Source organism: Hordeum vulgare, chromosome 6H (assembly GCF_904849725.1).
Source record: "Hordeum vulgare subsp. vulgare chromosome 6H, MorexV3_pseudomolecules_assembly, whole genome shotgun sequence".
NCBI classification, from domain to species: domain Eukaryota; kingdom Viridiplantae; phylum Streptophyta; class Magnoliopsida; order Poales; family Poaceae; genus Hordeum; species Hordeum vulgare.
In genome coordinates, this window is record NC_058523.1 from 143,459,646 (window position 1) to 143,485,747 (window position 26,102).

The window sequence follows — 26,102 nt, forward strand, 5'->3', positions numbered from 1 at the left end:
GATAACCGAAGCAAAACCACCTTGGATTGCACTGCATGTCCTTGATAGCAAGCAGTGATTCTACCCATATTTGGTAATCTGATTTTTACCTATCTTTATATTTCAAAACCACAAAAATAATTATTTTTGTGATTATTTTCCTAATTAAATAACCTGTCCATTTCTATGGTCTGAATTGGTATTCCAACATGGAAAAATACTTTTCTGCCTTGGAAAAATCTGATTAAATTTAGAGATGCACTACTGGAATTCCTATATTTGCCGTCTGCCAAATCTTTGCGATCAGCCACCAGACGGCGAAGAACCTCTTTACCGTGTGTTGGCAAAAAACAGACGGTAAAGAAGAGGCTGATGGCAAAATACATATTTGCCATCAGCCACCTCTTTGTCGTCTGTCAACAGACGACAAAGGTAGGGATGGCAGACGGCAAAGCTATCCCACCCCACCCCTCCTCTCTCCCCATCCCACCCCGGCCCCACCCACCCCTTTGCCGTCTGCCTGACTAGCTTTGCCGTCCGTGGCAGACGGCAAAGGGGATGGACCCCCCAAACGTTAACGGTCGCCGCGTGCCCCACCTCTCTCCTCTCTCCCACGCACTCTCTCTCACTGCTCTCCCCTCAGCGCCGCCGCAGCAGCCCCACCGCCACCGCCGCCGACGCCACCCCCACCCCACCTCCCCACCCCATCGCCGCCCTACGCCCCCCCTGCGGCCCTCCTCCTCCTCCCTGCGCCCCCGCCGCCGCCGCCGCCGACGCCACCCCCACCCCACCTCCCCACCCCACCCCACCGCCGCCCTGCACCCTCCTCCACCGCTGCCCTCCTCCCCCTGCGGCCCTCCTCCCCCTGGTAAGTTTCTGTTTCTTCTTTTTTTTAATAGTTTTCGTTTAATTAGTTCTTACTTTTAGTTTAGTTTTAGTTTTAGTTTTAGTTTAGGTTTAGTTAGGTTAGTTTCAGTTTTAGTTTAGTTAGTTTCAGTTTTAGTTAGGTTAGTTTCATATTTAGTTAGGTTAGTTTCAGTTTTAGTTAGGTTAGTTTCAGTTTTAGTTTAGTTTTAGTTTTAGTTTCAGTTTTAGTTTAGGTTTAGTTAGTTTAGGTTTAGAAGAAGAAGAAGAAGGAGAAAGGAGATGAAGAAGAAGGAGAAAGGAGAAGAAAAAAATAAGAAGAAGAAGGAAAAGAAGAAGAAGGAAAAGGAAGGGAAGGAGAAGAACCAAGAAGAAGAAGAAGAAGAAAAATAGGAGAGGAAGAGAAGAATAAGAGGAAAAAATAAAATAAGAAGAAGAAGAAGAAGAAGAAGAAGAAGAAGAAGAAGAGAAGAAGAAAACAAGAAGAAGGAGAAGAAGAATAAGAGGAAAAAAGAAAAAATAAAATAAGAATAAGAAGAAGAAGAATAAATTAGTAGATTTAGTAGGTAGTTTCTGTTAGTTAATTAGTAGATTTAGTAGGTAGTTTAGTGGTAGATTAGTAGTTAATTAGTAGTTTTAGTGGTAGATTCTGTTAGTTAATTAGTAGATTTAGTAGAAGAAAATAAGAAGAAAAGAAGAAGAGAAGAAGAAGAGAAGAAGAGAAGAAATAGGCAAAATGGGCTAATTAACCCAACAATGACATAACCTGAAAAGTAGTATAGGTAACCTGGAAAGTCCTCTGGACCAAAAGGGCAACTTCTGGACCTGCTTAATAGAAAGAATAGGAAGAAGAAGAAGAGGAGGAGGAGGAGAAGAGGAGGAGGAGGAGAAGAGGAGAAGAGGAGGAGGAGAAGAAGAAGAGGAGGAGGAGGAGGAGGAGAAGACAAAAATAAGAAGGAGAAGAAGAAAAGAAGTAGTATAGGACAATGACATAACCCAGCTCATTAATATTATATACTTAGCTTGTTTTCCTCTAAAATGGGTAATTAGCCCATTTAGCTCAAAAAAGACATAATTAGGTAATTTAGCTCCAACATAATTAGGTAATTGTTGTACGAGCTCTGCCCCTACATTCGTGGGTCAGTACAAATTTCATCTCCTCCCCGCCCCTTCATTTACTGTGGCTTGGTTTCTGGATGCAAATTTCTAGATTTAGGTAATTCAATTAATTTATCAGTATGCGTGACCAGTATGCGTCTCCCGTTCGAAAGGGCGACATCTATAAATATGCATGTCTTTGCATATTTATAACCGCCATCCTTTCGAATTGTCCAACATTATCCATGGACAGCCCGAGTATGTGTAGATTGGGTTCATTTTCCCGTATGCTGTGCTCTGGATCCGATGCGGAATTTCGTCAGTGCCTCCCTGTTGTTCTCCGGATGCACATCCTCTCTGTTTATTGCGGAGACGTGTATCAGGAGAACAACGGGGAGGTGCTGCCAAAATTTTGCATTGGATCCGGAGCAGAGCATGGGAAAACGAACCCAATCTACACATACTCGGGTGGGATTAGGACCTATCTTTACCTATTAGCGTGTAGGTTGCCTGGACGTAATAAAAATGGCGAAAGATGAATATAAATGCTAAATTATATATAAATATATTTCTTCTGTCTTTAGTAGCTACGCAAGATGAGTGATCGTGCGTGGATGTATACCGGTCACCCTAGTCAGAAAGAGATGACGAAAGAATGGTTTTTAAAAACAAAGGAATTTGTGAAAGCCGCATTCGCAAATGGCCAGGAAAGAAACTATTGCCCCAGTCCTGGATGCGACAACTATAAAAAGACGACAGAGGCTGTAATGATTAAACACCTGCAGAGGAGGGGTTTTAAGCCTAATTATACGGTGTGGACATTTCATGGTGAGTCTATACAACGCACAAGAGCTGTGGTGGTTCGTCGTTTCACGGACGAGCATGGTACTGGGATCGAAGACATGGTGCAAGACTTTGATGATGCTCGGGATTCGGAAGATGAGATGGAGGAATCTGCAAAGGCCTTTTATGAAATGTTGGAGTCTTCAAAATGTCCTCTCCATGAGCACACCGAGCTCTATCAGCTGGATGCAATTGCACAAGTAATGGCTCTGAAGGCTCAGTTCAACTTGGGAAGAGAATGCTACGACGCGATGATGACACTATTTGGACGTTTCCTACCCAAAGGCCATGTCATGCCTGCAAACCTGTACCAGTCGGACAAAATACTTCGTGTACTTAAGATGCCCTATGAGAAGATAGATGCATGTGAGAAAGCATGTGTCTTATTTAGGAAGGAGTATGCACACTTGGACTATTGTCCCAATTGCGAGTCTTGCAGGTATCTTGTGGTAGACAACGGTATGGGTGAGAAGAGGCAGACCAAAATCGCAGTTAGTGTTCTTCGGTATATGCCAATCGTACCAAGACTTCAACGTCTTTTCATGGTCGAAGAGACAGCCAGACAGATGACATGGCACAAATTGGGCAAAAGAACGGAACTAGATGCGGATGGGAATAAGATGATGGTACACACATCGGATGGGGAAGCGTGGAAACATTTCGATGGATTGCATCAGGATAAAGCGGCAGATCCAAGGAATCCTCGAGTCTGCGCCGCCACGGATGGTTTTAATCCCTTCGGCATGACGGCAACCCAATACAGTTGTTGGCCTGTATTTGTCATTCCACTGAATCTCCCCCCCGGGCAGATTATGCAAAGAAAGAATATGCGTTCACAGGCCAACAGATCCTGGATCAGTTAAACGCCCTCGAGCCTGATCCAGAGCGTCTAGGGTATTTCAAGGGGTATAATTCAGAACATGCCTGGACTCACAAGCCATGCTTCTGGGATCTGCCTTACTTCAAAGACCTCCTTCTTCCACACAATATCGACATGATGCACACTGAAAAGAATATCGGAGAGGCTATTTTTGGTACATTGTTCGACATATATGGGAAGACAAAGGATAATATTAAGGCTAGAGTCGATCAAGAGACACTATGTCATAGACCGTTACAAAACATGCGAGAAGGCAAAGGAAAGCAGAAGTGGTCGAAGCCAAAGGCCTGGTTCAATCTTGGAAGGCCAGCTATGAGGGAAATTATCTTGTGGGTCAAAATGCACTTGATGCTCCCCGATGGGTATGCAGCGAATCTAAAGAGGGGAGCGAGTCTTGAAAAATTAAAAATCTTTGGTCTCAAGAGTCATGATTGGCACATATGGCTAGAGCGGGTAATGTCGGTGATGTTACGTGGCTTTATTCCTGAGGATGAATGGCTAGTACTGGCGGAGCTGAGCTATTTCTTCCGTGTTCTTTGTGCGAAAGAATTGTTGCCTGGTGTGGTAGAAGACATGGAGGAGTTTGCACCGGAGTTGTTGCGCAAGTTAGAGAAGATCTTTCCACCGGGCTTCTTTAATCCAATGCAGCATTTGATTTTACATCTACCGACCGAGGCAAGATTGGGTGGGCCCGTGCAAAATCGTTGGTGCTTTGCAACTGAGAGAATGCAGAAGACCCTTCGAGCTAAATGTAAAAATAAGCGTAGAATTGAAGCATCGATGGCTGAGGCATTCATTACTCAGGAGGTGGCAAACTTTGTGACAGCACACTACGAAGCCAAAAATCATCATTTGCATAATCCGAAGCCTCGGCACAATGATGGAGACCCTAAAAAAGGTGGGTCCAACCTCAGCCTATTCAAAGGGAAGCTCGCACCAGCTTGTGCTTCGAACCAATAACGTTGGATGTCCAAGAATGGCGGAACATTTCGTTGTATATCTTCAACAACCTAACGGAAGTGCGGTCGTACACCGAGTGAGTTCTCGACACATTTTCCCGTAACTTCTAATTCATTTGAACTGCTCTTATTCCCGGATATTTCAAACAGTCGTTACATCGCCAAATTCTCGGATGGAGCGGTGATCGAAAATGATTCCGTCGAGGCGTATGAGCTTCTGTCAAAGACAGGAGGCGACTATCCCGGTTTCATCTCTTGGTTCAAACAAACGGTAATTATCAATAATGGACCATTTCATTCTTGGTCTAAATTGCGGCTAATGCAACAACCGTTTCGTATTAAACTTGTAGGCTAATTAAGAGTCTATGGACGCCGAATTGAGACAACTCGCTAATGGTTTTGACTATAAGGTCCGTTCATTTGAGAAATACAACATCAACGGGTATCTCTTTCGTACCTTTGGCAAAGAGCTATCTATGCCCGATCGGAAATCTACAAATTGTGGTGTCTCTGCTATCGGCGAAGGTGTTATCGAGTATTATGGAAGAGTTGAAGCAATTTATGAACTTCAATTCTATGGTGAAAACCCACCGAACGTCGTAGTCTTCAAATGTTATTGGTTCCAGCCGAAGGAGACTAGAAGGACTCATGAACATATAGGACTAGTCGAAATCAATCCAAACACCCATTTAGATGTTCCCGATGTCTATATTACGGCTCAACAGGCAACCCAAGTTTTCTACCTACCGTGGGCATGCCAAACGGATAAGAATCTGGAAGGTTGGTATGTTGTTTATGAAGTGCCGCCACATGTCAGACCACCTCTCCCAAATGAACAGGATTATGAACCTCACATTAACCCAGACATATATGATGGAGAATTCTTCCAAGAAACACGTATTTCCAAGAAACGTTTCAAGAACCGCCGTGCTTCATCCAAGAACATGGAAGTAGACAGCGACAATGAATCCGACTCCAGCCCTGAGCCGGAACCAGAAGACCTGGAACTCGTAGAGGTTACTGATGCGGATGACCTGTCAATGCTTCAACGATTAAAGGAAGGCATTTCACAACTTCACGCGTTGAACCCGATGAGCACATCATTCATGAAGACATGCGTGATAGTGATGATGATGATGCATTTATTGATGATGATTATTAGTTTGTAAGATTCACAACTTAGATTATATATATTTTAATCTTTATTATTCATGTACATATTATTATTCATGTCAGTCATTCAATTTTTTTTATGTTGTACTAATTTCTTTTAATCTTTATCATGGCAGGTGTTGAAAGATGGTGGGCGCGGGTCCAGATCGCTCGACGGGTTCTTCCTAGGCGCCCCGCACGAGGGGTGGTACTTCCATTCCACCCCTATCTCTCCGTAGAGCCTTGGCAGACAGTCTTTCGACACCAGCCGTGGGTTCTTCTTCGTCGGCGGCATTGCCCGCTGGGAGAGGTGCTGGTCGGGTAGGGAAGAAGGGGAAGGGTACAGGGAGAGGTGGTGGCCGTGGAAGATCCAGGAGGACTGTTGAGCCGTCCTCGCCACCACCACCAGCTCATTCACCCGAGCATAGGACTAGTATGGTTGACCCGTTTGCGGAGGAGGCTACGGGGACTCCGGTCCAGGAGCCTTGTGTTCACGCGCATTCGTCCCATGAGACTCCGGCCCAGGAGCTGCTGGTATCCCGTATCCAGCAGGGAGACCAGCTGCTCGCCATGGATCGTCACGGGCAGCAACATGGTCCGCTCATGGCGGATGCCGGCGAGGGCGTGGAGAGAGACGACGCAGGCCGTCGCCGTAGAATCTGCGGCCGGGTCTGGTGCGTCGTTCGTCTCGTCCGCCTCGGTGTAGTCGACCGTCTCCAAGTAGAAGAGGCGGGGCAGACATGTGTCGGCGTGTAGGGCTCATCGCAGTTAAAGCAGAGACCCTAACGTCGACGCTCCTGCTGCTCGGCCGGGGACAACCTGCGGAAGGTCCGTGTGGCGGCCGGAGGTGCGGCCGTTGCGGCTGGCGGAGGCCGGCCCGGTGCTAGAAGGGTCGGCACGGGTCGACTGAGCTGGGGGCTGCCCCGTCCGGGCGGTTGCTGAAGTGCCTGGGCCCGCTGCTCGAAGGCCCGGGCATAGTACATGGCGGACTGAAGGTCGGGGGGTTCCCGGAGCTCGAGACGCGGATATGCCTGGCGCGTGGCATGCCAGGGCTTGGAATCGGTCGGCGTAGTCCTGGACCGTTGAGGTAAACGGTAAGCGGCCGAGGGGTGCCAGTCGGCTGCCACGGATGGGGGGGCCAAACCGGAGAAGGCAGAGCTCGCGAAAGCGGTCCCACGGTGGCATGCCGCCCTCGTCCTGCTCGAGGGCGTAGTACCAAGTCTGGGCAGTACCACGGAGATGATAGGACGCGAGCCAGGTGCGATCCGACGCGAGCGTCCGCTGCCCCCGAAAGAACTGCTCGCACTGGTTGAGCCAGTTGAGGGGGTCTTCCGCGCCGTCGTAAGTGGTGAAGTTCAGCTTAGCGAACCGAGGAGATGTCGGCCCGCCGTGTCCGGGAGCCGCGGATGTCGGTGGCCTCGCGTATGCCGGGTCGGGAAACTCCGGGCCGTAGGGCGCCGAGCTGGAGGACCGCTCGAACGGCAGAGAGGGTGCCGGGTGTTCCGGTGCCGGGGTATAGATCGGACCCGAAGATGATCCGGCTGCCCACGCGGGAATTGGCGACGGCGATGACGGGAACTGCACCTGCTGCAGGGGCCGACCGATGGTTCGGGGCGCTGGAGGTGCTGCTGTCGATGGCGGCGGCGGCTGCTGGTGCGGCACCGGAGCCTGCGCCGTGGTGGCCGGTAGCGACTGGTGGGGCAGCCCCCCAGCGGCGCGGTGGTGGCCGGCCACACCGGCCAGGGAGTGCCCGCTGCGTGGTAGTGCTGCAGCAGCAGCTGCGGCGGCGGCGGCGCCCCTCCGTGGAGTGGCTGGAAGGCCGGGGTGGCCCACGGCAGCGACGGCGGCCCGTAGGTAGTGGGGGCGACGCTCGGCGGCGGGGGTTGGGTCCCAGCGAGGTAGAGGCTGATGCCTCGGACCGCTTGGACAAGCTCCCGCAGGGTGCCCGATATCGCCTCGGGCGAGAGTATGGGGAGCGGCTCCTTCGCGGTGATGATCGGCACTGGCGAGGGAGCGGTCCCGGACGTGAGCGGCAGCGGCGGCGGGGCGGTGGTGCTGGTTTGCGGCAGTGGGGCGGTGGTGGTGTTGAGCGGCGGCGGTGGTGGAGGGAGCGACATGATTAGCCTGGAATCTCTGGATACCAAATTGGTAGGACTAGGGTTCCTACCGGGCCTCCGGCGTAGGTTGTAAGGGCAGGGAGGAGGGGAGCGAGGGCTGGAGCGGACGCGCCGGCGAGATGGCGCCGTCGCGGCTAGGGTTAGGTGCGGCGGAGGCTAGGGTTCCGGCTCCTTGGAGAACCGGGCAACAGAAGATAATATCTTTATTGCTTGATCTCAATTGATGTCTTACAACTAGTATTTATAACTCGAGCCTAAGATAACTTTCCTAAAGTAATTTACCTAAGATAACTTGCGGGCCAAGCCGCTAATATTAACGCCCAATGGGCCTACGCCGGCCATAGGCCAAGCCGGTCATAACAGAGGAGGAGGAGGAGGAGGAGGAGGAGAAGGCCAAGGACCTTCTATCCTTCTCCTCCTCCTCCTTCTCCTCCTCCTCCTCCTTCTTCTTGATTTCTTCTTCTTCTCCTCCTCCTCCTCTTTCTTCTCCTCTTTCATATTATCCTTGCTTTAATTAACCCAACAATGACATAATTAGCCCATTTAGCTCCAAAATACCATAATAAGCTCAAAATGGCATAAGAACCTTGGTTAGCTCATGAATATTATATACTTAGCTTGTTTTTCTCTAAAATGACATAATTGGAATATTTAGCGCAAAAAAGACATAATTAGGTAATTTAGCTCCAACAAGAGGAGAAGAGGAGAAGAAATAGGCAAAATGAAAAGAAAGAAGAAGAAGAGATGAAGAAGAAGAGAAGAAGGAGGAGGAGGAGGAGGAGGAGGAGGAGGAGAAGGCCAAGGACCTTCTATGCTTCTCCTCCTCCTCCTTCTCCTCCTTCTTCTTGATTTCTTCTTCTTCTCCTCCTCCTCCTCTTCTTCTCCTCTTTCATATTATCCTTGCTTTAATTAACCCAACAATGACATAATTAGCCCATTTAGCTCCAAAATACCATAATAAGCTCAAAATGGCATAAGAACCTTGGTTAGCTCATGAATATTATATATTTAGCTTGTTTTCCTCTAAAATGACATAATTGGAATATTTAGCTCAAAAAAGACATAATTAGGTAATTTAGCTCCAACAAGAGGAGAAGAGGAGAAGAAATAGGAAAAATGAAAAGAAAGAAGAAGAAGAGATGAAGAAGAAGAGAAGAAGGAGGAGGAGGAGGAGGAGGAGAAGGCCAAGGACCCTCTATCCTTCTCCTCCTCCTCCTCCTTCTTCTTGATTTCTTCTTCTTCTCCTCCTCCTCCTATTTCTTCTCCTCTTTCATATTATCCTTGCTTTAATTAACCCAACAATGACATAATTAGCCCATTTAGCTCCAAAATACCATAATAAGCTCAAAATGGCATAAGAACCTTGGTTAGCTCATGAATATTATATACTTAGCTTGTTTTCCTCTAAAATGACATAATTGGAATATTTAGCTCAAAAAGAAGGAGAAGGAAGAAGAAGAAGAAGAGAAGAAGAATAGGAGGAGAAGGAGAAGAATAAGGAGGAGGAGGAGAAGAAGAAGGAGGAGGAGGAGAAGAAGAGAAGAAGAAGGAGAAGGAGAAGGAGCCCTCCTTCTTCTCCTTCTTCTTCTTCTCCTTCTTCTTCTCTTCTTTTTTCTTCTTCTCCTCCTCCTTCTCCTTCTCCTTCCCCTTCCCCTCCTCCTCCTCCTCCTTCTTGTTTTTCTTCTCCTTGTTCTCTTATTGCTTCTTCTCTTTCTTCTTCAATTTAGCTTATTTGTCATATATATGTTGTTGTTCTTCTTCTACTTACTTTCTTATTCCCATTTTGCAGATTGGATGTACTACATGCATGGAAGCTGGCGTTGGTGTGCTTTAGTTTCCGTTTTTATTTGAGTTGATGAACAATGTGTTGGTTCTTTGTATGTGTTGATGAACAATGTGTTGATGAACAATATATGTGCAACTATATGTATGTATATATGGATGAAACTTCGTATGTGTTGGTTCTTTTGATATATGGGATGTACGTTGATGAACAAATGGCATTGATGAGCTTTATATGTATATCATATATGTGTTGTGATCTATTTATGATATATGTGCTCTAAATTATATGTATATGTGATGTGAAATAGAAAAAATAAATAAAAATGGGACAATATAGGATCTTTGCCGTCTGCCAGCTGATGGCAAAGGCCTTTGCCATCAGCCAGCAGACGGCAAAGGTGCCACGTGGCGCCCAGCTATGCAACCTGGGCAGTAGCAGCTGGCCATATAGTCTCTTTGTCGTCTTCCTGCTGGGTGGGCAGACGGCAAAGAAGAGGGCACAGAGGAGGGGGCAGAAGACAAAAGTGGAGAGAGGGGGGAGGGGAGGACACGGCAGATGGCAAAGATAGTCAAGGGGGCAGACGACAAAGATGGAGGGGGGAGGGGAGGAGAAGGCGGACGGCAAAGCTTGACCGGGAGGCAGACGGCAAAGATTGCCGAGGAGGCAGACGGCAAAGCTTGACCGGGAGGCAGACGGCAAAGATTGCCGAGGAGGAAGACGGCAAAGGCTCCGTTAACCCCTAACGGAGGCAAGGCCTCTCGGCTGCCGTCCCAAACTCTTTGCCGACTGCTCCTCAGGAAAGCTGACGGCAAAGAGCTTTGCCGTCCGCTTTAGGGGGGCAGACGGCAAAGAAGGTCCTATGTCGTCGTAGGCTGACGCAGAAAATTTGCCGGTCGTGACAATCTTTGCCGTCTGTGGTACTGTCTTTGTCGTCCGGGTATTTGTCTTTGCCGTCTGTGATGGCAGACGGCAAAGAAGGTGATTCCTGTAGTGATGATCAAAAGGACATATATTTCCATACATAAGATTTTAAACCCCATTTTATATTTTATTTATTGATTAAAACTATAAAAGCTATTTCTGTCTGTTTTGACATTTTGAAATATTTCCAAAGGAAATATTCTCAATAAATTCCTAGAAAATTCCAGTGAAGTCCCTAAGCCATGTTTGGTGTCCACATAAAGTTTCACCTTGATCAAAGGTGGATAAGGACCACAAATAGCCCAAAAACCCTGTCTGTCCAGAATCAAGTTAGAGTAACTCTACATAGCAAAGTTTGTTCAATGGGGCTAAAACTTTGCAGGAGTGTCTAATACCTCAAATGAGGGTTCTACACCAAAAATGGGATATTTGGGACTTAGTTTGCCCACACTCCCTTTGGAAGGAACAGATCTGGTCATATTAGAGTGATTTCAAGTTTACAAAACTAAACTTGTCCTTTGGAGCTCAAATTTGGTGGAACTCCATGGTTTACCACCAAAACCAAACCTGTTAAGTTTCAGCACCAGTGGTGGGGTGCAACCCCCTATGCCCTCTGTCGAACACCTTCTGGCAGATAGGAAAAAGCCACCTTAGCCACAGCTAAACCCAACTCCTTTGCTTCAAAATCTTAGATTAAGTAGCGCGCACCTGTATCTAACCCCAGTCAACTGGCCCTTCACTGGTTCAAAGTGGAAAGGCCAAAAACCCCAATTTAGACCTCAGTTCATGACTGACAGCACCAGTATTTCTTGCCTCCTTTGACCAGCCAAAGCTCCCACTAAAACCAAATGGGTAGCCACCAGAAAGTGCCAGGACATGCTACACACGTCCAAAGTGCCTCAGAGCGCACCAGCATGCCATGGCATGCCAAAACTGCGCTCTGGGCGCGCTGTAGGGAGTCACCAAGGTCGGGGCGACGCCCTCGGCCAGTTCCAGCCTCCCCCGATATGTACAACCTCCTCCCCGACAAACCCTCTGCGTCGGGCAAGCCTCAGGGCCCCTACTCTCTCGCGCTAGAGTTCGCGCAACACGTGCCCGAGCTCTCCAGAATCGGCCAAGCTTGCGCAGCCACGAATGCTCGCCTTCTCTCTCCCTCTCTCTGCTGCAGACGTTTCGGGCAGTCCAATACCACGTCATGAGACCGTGGTTTCAACCCCGACCTCTCTCTGCACCCCCATGCGCGCCACGGTGAGTCACCGTCACTCTCAAATCTGCTCACCGTCGCGGGCCTATAAATAGCCCTCCCCCTCCCTCCAGCACCCCTCAGATAGCTTCGTCGCATCCACTAACACCTCCCTAGCCATCCCAACAAGCAAGCAGAGCCCCGGTGCTCGAGATCGACCGAGGCCCCTCCGCCTCGGAGCTCCGGTCGATCTCCGGCTACACGACGGCTCCTACGCCCCTCGACCCACCAAACTGACCCCCTTGACCCTAGGAAGCCTTCCCCCAACTCGCCCGAGCTTTTCCGTGTTTCTAGCCACCCCCTCAACCACTTCCCGAAACCCCTCCACTACGGCCTCCTCGTCGCCGGTGAACCCGGGCCTCCCCGTCGTTGTTTCGACCACCAGCAAGTAGGCGACGGTCAGGCGGACCCATTCCCGTGTTCATTAGAGCGCGAGCACGTCGGCAACCTTGTCCGTGTCCTCCTCCTCCTCTCTGGCTGGAGGTAGGAGACGACCCCGACAGGTGTGACCCACCTGTCGGTGGCCCAGCCTCCACCCCCGCGCTGGCCTCGGCCACTAAGGGCCCCGCACATCAGGTTCAAACCTGACGGCGCGCGTGCGTGGGCAGGCCGTCGGCTTGCCATGGGCCAACCCAGCTCTGGGCCGAGCCTGGCCAGGAGCTGGCCTGTTTTTATTTTTATTTTAAAACCTGGATTTCTAAGATTTTTATAAAAACATTTAACCAGTGTAAAAATATAATTCTTCCATTGGAATAGTTTTGCTTCTGCTTGGTTGTTTTCAAAAATATTTCTTCAAAGAAAATTAAGGCAAGTATTTTTTAAATGATAACCTAGATTTATCAGTAATATGGAACATTTTTTAAGATGACTTTGTGGACTGTTTCTGTGTGAGCTATTCCTTATTTATTGTTTTATCGACGATAGAAAATCCGTGTGACGAGGGAATCGGAGCGGAAGACCTCGAAGACCCCGGATACTTAGCTGACCAAGGCGGGCAACCCTTTGACCATGACTGAGCATATGTTACTTTGCATGTTAAAGATAGCAAGTATTCCCGTTGCATATGATCATAAGTACCGGTAATCATTCGATATGATTTTACCGAAGGCTCCCCCGGAGCACATGCATTGAGCTTGACTCTACCCCTTAGGGTCATGCTAATACCATGTTGACAAGTAAATATAGAAGTAGTTCTATCATGAGCGTGATGTTGTCTTAAAGCAAGAGTTTATGAAACCCCCGTCGGGTGCCACTAATGCCCGAGGGTGATGATAAGATAGGTGGTCACTTTTGGTGAAGTGATGCACCCGGTATTTGTGTGAGTAAGGTTTCGGAAATGGGATTAGATTTATGATGTGTCGACCGTCCCAACCTTACCAGTACGACCACGTTACACCCTATGGGACGGGGCTACGTTAATTACTCTGGTCGGTGCTAGAAAAGAGCCACATTAGTAGTGGCGAGAGTGATGCGTGGTCACTCTCGTGATGGGGTCGTGCCGGGTAGGACGACTATGCCATTTTTATGAGTTCCAGCCACACCGTTGGTCCCCGCATGGTTGGTACAGTCCAGAGTTGGTGCTCGTAAGACATAGAACATGTGGGCTGGTACCAATCGAGTGGACCTCTTTGTCTAGTATCGTCAGGGGAAAGGCATTGATCGGGTACTTACCTCGGGTATGTGATATACCGCGAGTCGTGGATGACATGGAAGTTTCCCGGATCTCGTGGGTCCAGCGTACGACCTCTGCAGAGTGTAAACTATTCGAATAGCCGTGTCCACGGTCAAGGACAGTTGGGTAATCCTGCTTAAACTACGTCCGAATATTTCCGCATAAACCAAGTGTGCGTGAGTTGTGTGTGTGTGGTGATGAGAAAGGTGTTGCTATGATAGCAATGATATGACCAAGTTTGGTGACTTGGCATGTAGGGTGAAACCGGATGGTTCAGCCCTCAACAGATATGTTGGAATCAGTAAACTGTTCTTCAAGAGTAATTCTTTAACTTGATGCATATTCATGATCATTCCACCCAGATGAGTTACACTAAAGATGCATGATATTGTTATCCTTCACTTTCATTGTTCATATCATGGGTTGTTTGCGAGTACATTCAAAGTACTCATTGGCTTGCCACTGGTTATTTTATTGACCAGACAAGGAAGGACCGGAGTTTGGAGATGAGTATGTCTTCGGCAACACCCCTGCGAACTAGGACGCTTCCGAGTCAGAATGCCTGTTGGTGTAGGCTTGATGGCATGGGCACCCGCTTAGCCCCTTTGTTTTCCGTTATTAGTGTACTCGTGTGATTTGGCCTTAGGCCCTGTCTCGTGAACTTGATCCTTCGGTCACGTGTTGTAATAATAATCGGTACTCGGATGTAAGACTCTTTATTCAGTATCTATGTTCGGTGAGCATTGATCTCTGGGATCACTAAGAACGGCGATTCTCGACTAGTAAGTCGGGGTCCCCACAACACTATGACCCCGGGTCTACTTCACACCATATTTTCAACCTTACTCTTTTACTTCGTTGCACTTTCCGCCTTCAGATCTCACTTTGGAATCAATCTTGAAGGAATTGACAACCCCTTTATAGCGTTGGGTGCAAGCTCGTTTGTGTTTGCGCAGGTACTCTAGACATGACGAGATTCTCCTACTGGATTGATACCTTGGTTCTCAAACTGAGGGAAATACTTACTGCTCCTGTGCTTCATCAGCCTTTTCTCTTCAAGGGAAAAAACAACGCAAGCCCAGTCTCTGTCAACGTGTCATTCTCTAGTGCTGTTGTCTGTTGCCGTAGCAATGCACCACTTGGTATGGATGCATTATTAGGGTATTAAAAATGTCCACAAAGTTTGAGAAGAATTGGAGACACTTGGTAATGTAAAGCTACTCAAGTCTGGATCTGGATAGAGAGGGTTTTGGAATTTTTGGATGAATCAAATCAACTTGGATTAAGATGAAACATGGCAAGATCATCGCATATATCATGTGTGACTTGCTACAATTTTCCTATAATTATTTGAGAATATTTCTTATAGAAATATTTCAAATATTTTAAATGAACAGAAAGGGTTTTGGAGTGTTTTGCCCATTATTTTGAACATGACCATGTGTTGAAACTCTTATATATTGGAAATATATGTCCACTGAGTTTTGCAAAAATAGTTTTCCCCTATAGAAGACCATTTCTAGCCACAGAAAAAGGAATTTAAATAAAATAGTAAAATAACTTTTAAAATAATAGTTTTGTGGTTTTGGGAAGTATTTTTGATAATGGGATCCAAATAAAATATTTGGGGCTAAACAACTTCCCTAATTTGAGGACTTGTAGTACAAACCTCAATTCATGGGTTTTGAAAAACTAAATTAAATAAATGCATTTTGGCCAAAATAATATTTGGTAAAAATAGTTTGAAGTATTATACACATGGTATGGTCATTGGGTAAATATTTGGAGCAAGGAGATGAGTCTTGAGATAAGGAGAATTTGTGTGAATTAAAACAAAAAACAATCTCACAAGAAGATAGAAATCAAGTCAAGCATCACATTCACTAGTGGCAAAACACAGGGTGTGACAAACCTGCCCCCTTACAAGAATCTTGTCCTCGAGATTCCTAGTCTAGGCGTTGAAGAGATATAGAAATTCAGGTTTGAGGTAGTTTTCACGTTCCCTTGTCACTCCTTCTTCAATGTGATTGCTCTTGTAGATCTTAAAGTGCTTGAAGAAACAACTTTGAATGCTTCTCTTAGCTTCGTGTGAGAGTGAGTGGGGTTCGTGCAAGATGCTAAGCTTGACTAGAGGGTAAGGGCTTGGTGAACAAGGTTTGTACAAGGGTCTAACTTGTGTGTCTATTCGAGAGTCGGAATACATGGAAAACTAGTTTGTCACCGTGATGGTCTTGGGGTTACTCACGGTGGCTAGTGACATCTAGATGTCTCGTGTTAGAATAGAAGGGTTAAGGTTTTGGGGTAATTTTCATTGAGGGAGAAATTTTGGACTTCCTTAAAGGAGGTGATCTTTAGTCGCAGGTGGTCTTCATCTTTGAGAACTTTGAGGTGCATCCACGTAGGATTCTTGTTGAGATCTTCTGCTTGAGTAAGTTGCACAATTATGTTCTTCATGCGTCTTCGGCCATTCGTATTTGTCGCCATGGATGCAAGTTTCTGGTGTGTCTTCGAGTGCTTGGTCTTCTAGCTTCTTCGTAGCTTCTTGTGAAAAGGTCTAGGTTGAGTCTCATCCCTAAGACTGAGTCTAGAGACTTGTGTTAAAAACGGATTCTACCACCTAGGGGTGTCTTTGGGGGGAGGGGGTCCTAGATGATCTAGCTACCCAAAAGCATAGACCATTCATCCAATCCCCAAGGTCCTAGGCTTGGCAAGTGGGAGGAACCACCTTTGACATGGGTATCACCATGATCTAGTCACGACTTCTCGTCCTTGATTGGACCAAAAAGGGGCTATTTAATTTCTCTCGATGACCAAAGGCTTCTTCATGCTTGAACATCGATGCGTCTTGAATAAGTTGGTGTAGTGGGTAGAGAAGTGGTAGTTGACCTCTATTGTTCCTTCTTATTCTTCTTTTTCATTATGGGTTTCCAACCATAGTGGTTCTTCATCTTGCTTCGGTAAGAATGTATTTTGCTGCTTGGAGGGTGAGGGAGTTCCGGATTAAGGGGTCCTTGGGCGGTCAGGTTGTCCGTTATGGCCGATCATATGGGTTGCATCATTGAAGACCGGATAATGTGACGACTGCGTAATCAAGATGGAAAACTATGAAGACTAGGCGTGCATTCCAAGGTAGGAGGACCAGTTCGGCCCATCTACCCACGATATATGTTGGTAAGATGTAACCCTAGGGGCCCTGGTGTCTATATACACTAGGGGCTCTTATGCGTATAGGCACGTTATCTCATCTAGGGTTAGCTCATACGATCTCGAGGTAGACCAACTCTGTAACCATCATTCCACGTCAATATAGTCAAGCAGGACGTAGGGTTTTACCTCTTCCAGAGGGCCCGAGCATGGGTAGACCTTTCCTAAGGACTATCGGTGCTATCATCAATATGAAGGAAGCGAATATTATATTTCAATTTCCTTTAAATTAGGGCGTGGAGCACTTTCCTAGAAAGAAAATAAGATTGCCTTATGAATCCATGATGAGGGCTACTTATGGTTTGAGCACCAAAGACGACGATACGTGATTCTATCACTTTATGCCTAGCTAAGGGCGTTAAACAATATCGCCTGTTGGGAGGAAACCCAATGAATTTATTTATTTTTATTTCTGTTTTGTTGCATCCACACCATCATAATTCTGTTATGATTGTAGCTTTTGTGTTTCTTTTTGTGTTTGAGCCAAGCAAAACCTTTATGACTAGTCCTGGTGATGGTTGTTTGATCCTGCTGGAAAAAGATAGAAACTTTTCGCTCAAGAGATTATTTTTCATTTTTATTAAGAAAGAGCTTTTGAGTTCATTCTTTTTTCTTCTGGTTGATATGCCTTTTGCCCAGGCATTCGTAATGTTTCATAATTTTTGAGGTACCAGAAGTACACGAAGTACACAGATTGCTACAGACTGGTCTGTTTTTGACAGATTCTGTTTTTGTTGTGTTGGTTGCTTGTTTTGATGAAACTATGGATAGTATCGGGGGGGGGGGGGTACTTGCCATGGAAAACTGAGAATACAGTAATCTAACACCAATATAAATAGAAATCAAGATTGCTACAGTACCTAAAGAGGTGGTAGTTTGTTTTCTTGTGCTAATGATATCACGAGTTTATGTTTAAGTTTTGTGTTGTGATGTTTTCAAGTTTTGGGTGATGTTCTAATGGAAAAAGAGATAAGGAGTGGAAAGAGCTCAGGCTTGGGGATGCCCAAGGCATCCCAAGACAAATTCAAGGACACCAAAAACCCTAAGCTTGGGGATGCCCCCGGAAGGCATCCCCTCTTTCGTTTTCAATCCATCGGTAACATTACTTGGAGCTATATTTTTATTCACCAGATGATATGTGTTTTGCTTGGAGCGTCTTGTATCATAGGAGTCTTTTCTTTTTGTTGTGTCACAATCATCCTTGCTGCAAACCTTTTTCAGAGAGAGACATGCACTCATCGTGATTTTGCTAGAATGCTCATCGTGGTTCACTTATATCTTTTGAGCTAGATAATTTTGCTCTATGTGCTTCACTTAGATCTTTTAGAGCACGGCGGTGCGTGACTTGGTAGTTGGCTTATGCTATGGAAGTAGTCCCAAAGATGATAGGTACTCAAAGAGGATACAAAAACCTCCATCTTCATGTGCATTGAGTAGAAAGAGAAGTCTTGATTCCTCTCAATTAGTTTTGAGACATGGATTTGGTAATATTAAGAGTTATGTTAGTAGGGTGTTGTGAATCTAGAAATACTTGTGTTGAAGTTAGTGATTCCCGTAGCATGCACGTATGGTGAACCGTTGTGTTAGGAAGTCGGAGCATAATTGATCTATTGATTGTCATCCTTTGTGTTGAGGTCGGGATCGCGCGATGGTTTACACCTACCAACCCTTCGCCTAGGACTATGCGTTTAGCACTTTGTTTCGATTACTAATAAAACATTTCGCAACAAGTATGTGAGTTCTTCATGACTAATGTGAGTCCATGGTATAGATGCACTTTCACCTTCCACCATTGCTAGCCTCTCTAGTGCCACACAAATTTCGCCGGTGCACAAACCCACCATATGCCTTCCTCAAAACAGCCACCATACCTACCTACTATGGCATTTTCATAGCCATTCCGAGATATATTTCCATGCAACTCCCACAGTTCCATCTCATGACTCGTGCCATCACTCTCATATTGCCATTGCATGATCGTAAGCTAGATCATTGCACATCCCGGTACACTGCCGGAGGCATTTCCTATAGAGTCATCATCGTTCTAAGCTTTGAGCTGTGAGTAAATAAAAGTGTGATGATCATCATTATTAGAGCATTGTCCCGTGTGAGGAAATAAAAAAAAGAGGCCAAAGTTCCCAAAAAAAAGAGATATGGAAAGAGGCCAAAGATCCCAAACAAAAAAAGAGAGAAAAAGAGAGAAGGGACAATGCTACTATCTTTTTCCACACTTGTAATTCATAATAGCACCTTGTTCTTCATGATTGAGAGCCTCTCGTTTCGTCACCACCATATGCTAGTGGGAAGCTTTATTATATAACTTGGCTTGTATATTCCAATGATGGGCTTCCTCAAATTGCCCTAGGTCTTCGTGAGCAAGCAAGTTGGATGCACACCCACTAGTTCTCCTTTTGAGCTTTCACATACTTATAGCTCTAGTGCATCCTTTGTATGGCAATCCCTACTCATTCACATTGATATCTATTAATGGGCATCTCCATAGCCCTTTGATACGCCGAGTCAATGTGACCATCTCCTCCTTTTATGTCTCACAACCACCACCACACTCTATTCCACCTACAATGCTATATCCATGGCTCACGCTCATGTATTGCATGATAGTTGTAAAAAGTTTGATAAAGTAAGAGTGTGAAAACAATTACATGGCCAATAACGGGGTTGTGCATGATTTAAATTAGTTGTGTGAGGATGACAGAGCATAGCCAGACCATATGATTTTGTAGGGATAACTTTCCTCGGCCTTGTTATTTTGAAAGTTCATGATTACCTTGCTAGTATGCTTGAAGTATTATTGTTTTCATGTCAATATCAAACTATTGTCTTGAATCTTACGGATCTGAACATTCATGTCAGACGAAAGAAGTTACAAAAGACAACTATGCTAGGTAGCATTCCACATCAAAAATTCAGTCTTTATCACATCCCTACTCGAGGACGAGCAGGAGTTAAGCTTGGGGATGCTTGATACGTCTCCAACGTATCTATAATTTTTCATGGTTTCATGCTATTATCTTGTCAAACTTTGGATGTTTTGTATGCCGTTTATATCTTTTTTGGGACTAACTTATTAACTAAGTGCCAAGTTCTAGTTCCTGTTTTTTCCATGTTTTTGACCCTTTTCACAAGAGGATTTTAAATGGAGTCCAAACGGAACGAAACTTCCAAAAAGATTTTTTCCAAAACAGAAGAATATCGGGCAACTTGAGAACCAAGGCACGGGGGCACCAGGGACACCACAAGCCCCCTTGCCGCGGCCAGGGTGCCAGCGCCTCCCAGGCTTGTGGGCTCCTGCTACTTCTCAAACAACAGTGCCAGAATTGACACGTCGACAGAGACTGGGCTTGCGTTGGTTTTTCCCTTGAAGAGGAAAGGGTGATGCAGCACAGGAGAAGTAAGTATTTCCCTCAGTTTGAGAACCAAGGTATCGATCCAGAAAGAGGGTCTCGTCAAGTCCAAAGTACCTACACAAACAAAAACAAGCTTGCACCCAACGCTTCAAAGGGGTTGACAATCCCTTCAAGATTGTTTGCAAAGTGAGATCTGAAGGCGGAAAGTGCAACGAAGTAAAAAGTGTAAGGCTGAAAATATGGTGTGGAGTAGACCCTGGGGGCCATAGTGTTCACTAGAGGCTTCTACCAAAATAGAAAATATCACGATGGGTGAACAAATTACTGTCGAGCAATTGATAGAACCGTGCAAAGTCATGACAATATCTAAGGCAATGATCATACATATAGGCATCACGTCCGAGACAAGTAGACCGATACTTTCCGCATCTACTACTATTAGTCCACACATCGACTGCTATCCAGCATGCATCTAGTGTATTGAGTTCAGAACAAACAGAGTAACGCCTTAAGCAAGATGACATGATGTAGAGGGATAAATTCATGCAACATGATATAAACCCCATCTTTCTACCCTTGATGGGAACAACATGATACTTTCTGCATCTACTACTATTACTCCACACATCGACTGCTATCCAGCATGCATCTAGTGTATTGAGTTCATGATGAACAGAGTAACGCCTTAAGCAAGATGACATGATGTAGAGGGATAATCCCAAACCAATGATGAAAACCACATCTTTTTACCCTTGATGGCAACAACATGATCCATGCCTTGCTACCCCTTCTGTCACTGGGTGAGTTCACCGCACGGTATGAACCCAAAACCAAGCACTTCTCCCATTGCAAGAATCATAGATCTAGTTGGCCAAACAAGGATATGAAATCATGCATAAGAGAGATCAGAAGAAACTCAAATAAGATTCATAGATAATCTGATCATCAATCCACAATTCATCGGATCTCGAGAAACACACCAAAATAGAAGATTACATCGAATAGATCTCCATGAAGATCATGGAGAACTTTGTATTGAAGATCCAAGAGCGAGAAGAAGCCATCTAGTTACTAGCTATGGACCCGTAGGTCTATGGTGAACTACTCACGCATCATTGGAGAGGTCATGGTGTTGATGAAGAAGCCCTCCGTGTCTGAATCCTCCCTCCGGCAGGGCACCAGGACGTGCCCCAGATGGGAACTTGCGGAGACAGAAGCTTGCGGCGGTGGAAAAGTGATTGCGATCGTCTCTTGATTTTTTTGGGAATTTATGGGAATATATAGGCGCAAGTTCTAGGTCAGGGGACCTCCAGGGGGCCCATAAGCATGGACGGCACGCGCCCCCTGGCAGCAGGGTGGGGGCTTGTGGCGCCCCTGGTGCTCCTCTAGCTTGGCCCCCAAGTCCTCCGATCTTCTTCCATTCCAGAAAAAATCTTTTGGGGATTTTCTTCCGTTTGGACTCCGTTTCAAAATCTCCTTTGAAAGGGGTCAAAACATGGAAAAAACAGGAACTGGCACTTGGCACTTAGTTAAAAAGTTAGTCCTAGAAAATAAATTAATAGCATGCAAAACATCCAAAGTTTGACAAGATAATAGCATCAAACCATCAAAAATTATAGATACGTTGGAGACGTATCAAGCACCCCCAAGCTTAACTCCTGCTCGTCCTCGTGTAAGGAAGTGATAAAGAATGAATTTTTGATGTGGAATGCTACCTAGCATAGTTGTCTTTTGCAACTTCTTTCATGTGACATGAATGTTCAGATCCGTAAGATTCAAAACAATAGTTTTCTATTGGCATGAAAATAGTAATACTTCAAGCAAACTAGCAAAGTAATCATGAACTTTCAAAATAACAAGGCCAAAGAAAGTTATCCCAACAAAATCATATAGTCTGGCTATGGTCCATCATCCTCACGCAACTAATGTAAATCATGCACAACCCCGGAATTGGCCAAGTAATTGTTTTTGCACTCTTACTTTCTCAAACTTTTTATAACTATCACGCAATGCATCAGCGCGAGCCATGGATATAGCACTATAAGTGGAATAGAGTGTGGTGGTGGTTGTGAGACAAAAAAGGAGGAGATGGTCACACTGACTCGGCGTATCAATAGGCTATGAAGATGCCCCTTAATAGATATCAATGTGAATGAGTAGGGATTGCCATACAAGAGATGCACTACGGCTATAAGTATGTGAAAGCTCAAAAGGAAAACTAGTGGGTGTGCATCTAACTTGCTTGCTCACGAAGACCTAGGGCAATTTTGTGGAAGCCCATCATTGGAATATACAAGCCAAGTTATAAAACGAAGATTCCCACTAGCATATGGTAGTGACAAAGCAAGAAGCTCTCAATCATGAAGAACATGGTGCTAACATGAAGCACAAGTGTGGAAAAAGATAGTAGCATTGTCCCTTCTCTCTTTTTTATTTTTTTTATTTGGGCTCTTAGGCCTCTTTTTTCTTTTCTCCCTTTTTTTTGTTTTTGGGCTCTTTGGCCTCTCTTTTTTTTCCTCACATGGGACAATGCTCTAATAATGATGATCATCACACTTTTTATTTACTCAAAGCTCAAGGATCACAATCATGATGACTCCATAGGAAATGCCTCCGGTAGTGTACCGGGATGTGCAATGATCAAGCATGGTGTATGACCTTGAAACATCTCGCTAGCTATCTTACGATCATGCAATGGCAATATGAGAGTGACGGCACAAGTCATGAGAAGGAACGGTGGGAGTTGCATGGCAATATATCTCGGAATGGCTATGAAAATGCCATAGTAGGTAGGTATGGTGGCTGTTTTGAGGATGAAATTTGTTGAGTTTGAGTACCGGCGAGAATTGCGCGGCACTAGAGAGGCTAGCAATGGTGGAAGGTGAAAGTGCATCTATACCATGGGCTCACATTAGTCATAAAGAACTCACATACTTATTGCGAAAAGTTTTTGTTAGTAATCAAAACAAAGTGCTAAACGCATACTCCGAGGGGAAGGGTTGGTAGGTGTAAACCATCGCGCGATCCCGGCCTCAACACAAAGGATGACAATCAATAGATCAATCATGCTCCGACTTCCTAACATAGCGGTTCACCATACGTGCATGCTATGGGAATCACTAACTCGAACACAAGTATCTCTAGATTCAAAACACCCTACTAACATAACTCTCAATATTACTGAATCCACGTCTCAAAACTAATTGAGAGGAACCAAAACTTCTCTTTCTACTCAATGCACATGAAGATGGAGGTTTTTGCATCCTCTTTGGGTACCTATCACATTTGGGACTACTTTCATAGCATAAGCCAACTACCAAATCACCAACCGCCGTGCTCTAAAGATATAAGTGAAGCACAAGAGCAAAAGTATCTAGCTCAAAAGATATAAGTGAAGCACTAGATTAAAAGTATCTAGCTCAAAAGGTATAAGTGCAGCACTATGAGCATTCTAGCAAAATCAGGATGAGTGCATGTCTCTCTCTCTCTCAAAAAGGTGTGCAGCAAGGATGATTGTGACACAACAAAAAAGAAAAGAATCCTAAGATACAAGACGCTCCGAGCAAAACACATATCATGTGGTGAATAAAAATATAGCTCCAAGTAATGTTACCGATGGATTGAAGACGAAAGAGGGGATGCCTTCCCGGGGTATCCCTAAGCTTAGGCTTTTTTTGGTGTCCTTGAGTTTGGCTAGGGATGCCTTGGGCATCCCCAAGCTTGAGCTCTTTCCACTCCTTATCTCTTTGTCCATGAGAACGTTACCCAAAACTTGAAAACTTCACAACACAAAACTTAAACAGAAACTTGTGATAACATTAGTACAAGAAAACAAACTACCACTTCTTTCGGTACTGTAGAAAACTTGAATTCCATCTATATTGATGATGGGATACTGTATTCTCACTTTTCCAAGGCTAGTACCCCCCGATACTATCCATAGTTTCATCAAAACAAGCAACCAACTCAACAAAAACAGAATCTGTCAAAAACAGACCTGTTTGTAGCAATCTGTATACTTCTGGTACCTCAAAAAATATGAAAAATTATGACGGTCTGGGGAAAAGCATATCAATCAGAAGCAAAACGAATCAACTCAAAATCTCTTTCGTAATAAAAATTAAAAATCATCTCATGAGCGAAAAGTTTCTGTCTTTTTCCAGCAGGATCAAACAACTATTATCCAGACTAGTCATAAAGGTTTTGCTTTGCTCAAACACAAAAAGAAACAAAAAAACACGATCACAACAGAATAATGATGGTGTGTACGCAACAAAACAGAAAGAAAAACATAAATTAATTGGGTTGCCTCCCAATAAGCGCTATTGTTTAATGCCCTTAGCTAGGCATAGGAGCGATAGAATCACGTATCGTCGTCTTTGGTGCTCGAACCATAAGTGGCCCTCATCATGGATTCATAAGGCAATCTTATTTTATTTCTAGGAAAGTGTTCCATGCCCTTCCTTAAAGGAAATTGAAATCTAATATTCCCTTCCTTCATATCGATGATAGCACCAATAGTCCTTAGGAAAGCTCTACCAAGAATAATAGGGTATGTAGGATTCAATCAATGTCAAGCACAATGAAATCCACGGGTACATAGTTCCTATTTGCAACAATAAGAACATCATTGATCCTTCCCATGGGTTTCTTGAAAGTAGAATCAGCAAGATGCAAATTAAGAGAACACTCTTCAATCTCATTAAAACCCAGAAAATCACATAAAGACTTTGGAATCGCAGAAACACTAGCACCCAAATCACACAAAGCATTGCACTCATAGTTTTTGATTTTGATTTTGATGGTAGGTTCTAACTCATCATGAAGCTTTCTACGGATAGATACTTCCAATTTAAGTTTATCTTCAAGAGCTTTTATCATAGCTTCGACGATATGATCGGTAAAGGCTTTGTTTTGGCTATAAGCGTGTGGAGAGTTCAACATGGATTGCATCAAAGAAATGCATTCAATCAAGGAGCAACTATCATAATTGAATTCCTTGAAATCCATGGTAGTAATTTCATTACTACTCAAAGTTTTAACGTCTTCTACTCCACTTTTAATTCTTTTAGCATCAAGATAGATAGACTCCGAATCCTTGGGGCACTTTTCAACCGAAGTGGATTCATATCCAGCCCCATAATCATTAGTGATTGACACAAGAAAACAAAGATTCAATGGGAGTCACACCAAGCACTTTAAGATCTTCGTGATTCTCATCACGAGAACACGCCTTTTTAAGCCATTCATGTCTAACACGAATTTGGGCGGTTCTTTCTTGGCTCTCAATCATGGAAACACGCATAGCTTTCAAAGTTTCATCCATGTTGATTTTGTGAGGAGCACATCTAATTTTCAAAGCATCAACATCACAAGAAATCCTATCAACGCTCTTAGCCAAATCGTCAATTTTGAGTAGTTTTTCCTCTATGAAAGCATTGAAAATCTTTTGAGAGTTGATGAACTCTTTGATATTACTCTCCAGATCAGAGGGTAATCTATTGTGATTTCCATGAGTTTGTTGTAGGAGTTGCCAAAGTTATTAGAGGAGTTACTAGGAAAAGGCCTAGGAACATAGTTTCCTCTAAAAGCGTTGTTGTTGCCAAAGTTATTCCTACCAACAAAATTAACGTCCAAGCTAGAATTGCTACACTCAATGAAAGAAGACAAAGGAAAATCATTAGGATCCAAAGGAGCACTTCTACTAGCAACCAAATTCATTAACTCATCCATCTTAGCACTCAATGAGTTAATTTCTTCTAGCGTGTACCTTTTTACTAGTAGGTGACCTTTCAGTGTGCCACTGAGAGTAGTTTGTCATGATGTTTTCTAAGAGCTTTGTGGCTTCTCCTAACGTGATTTCCATGAACGTTCCACCTGAGGAGGAGTCCAAGATATTTCTAGAAGCGAAATTCAAGCCAACGTAAAAGATTTGTATAATCATCCAAAGACTCAAGCCATGAGCGGGACAACTTCTAATCGTTAATTTCATTCTCTCCCAAGCTTGTGCAACATG